Source organism: Bison bison, unplaced genomic scaffold (assembly GCF_000754665.1).
Source record: "Bison bison bison isolate TAMUID 2011002044 unplaced genomic scaffold, Bison_UMD1.0 scf7180017864500, whole genome shotgun sequence".
In the NCBI taxonomy this organism is placed as follows: Eukaryota; Metazoa; Chordata; class Mammalia; order Artiodactyla; family Bovidae; genus Bison; species Bison bison.
The window spans coordinates 2896906-2897277 of record NW_011495059.1 but is presented as its reverse complement, the minus strand read 5'-3'; the positions used below and the strand labels follow the sequence as shown (position 1 = coordinate 2897277).

At 71.5% G+C, this 372-nt stretch overlaps 1 protein-coding gene across 5 annotated transcripts in view; it reads left to right on the top strand.

Moving 5' to 3' along the window:
* LPIN3 (lipin 3) overlaps nt 1-372 on the top strand; it is a 27448-nt gene that overhangs the window by 7859 nt on the left and 19217 nt on the right. For 2 of the 5 annotated variants that reach the window (XM_010829145.1, XM_010829141.1), the window contains exon 1: nt 130-316. The exons of 1 other annotated variant lie outside the window; for it this stretch is intronic. The gene's annotated coding sequence lies outside the window, so the exon portion shown is untranslated. Of the gene's footprint in view, nt 1-129; nt 317-372 lie in introns of those variants that run through there. 2 more of the 5 variants (XM_010829144.1, XM_010829143.1) reach the window with 2 other exon arrangements.

The window sequence follows — 372 nt, the reverse complement described above, 5'->3', positions numbered from 1 at the left end:
GCTCGGGGGCGGGGCGGACTGATCCGGGGGCGGGGCCTGGAGCTCGGCCCCGCCCCGGACACTGTAGGTGAAAGGGCGCCCTTGGGCGTGGGGATCTGGCAGGGCGGACCTCCCTGGTGGGTGGAGTCTAGACGGATTGGGACCTGCAGAGGCCGCCCTTAGCTCGTGGAAGGGGCGGAACCGGGATCTCGCCCAGTCCTAGAGGAGCCGGAAGTGGCTAGGGAGTGCGGGGCCGGAGACACTTTACCTGCTGACCCTGTGCCCTCAGGTAGAAGCGGCGCTCCGGGAGCCCGGAGTCCAGTGGGCAGCTCCCCAGGTAGGGCCCAAACAGGGCCGGAGATGAGGTCCCCGTCCCCCGCCCCACCCGGCCCC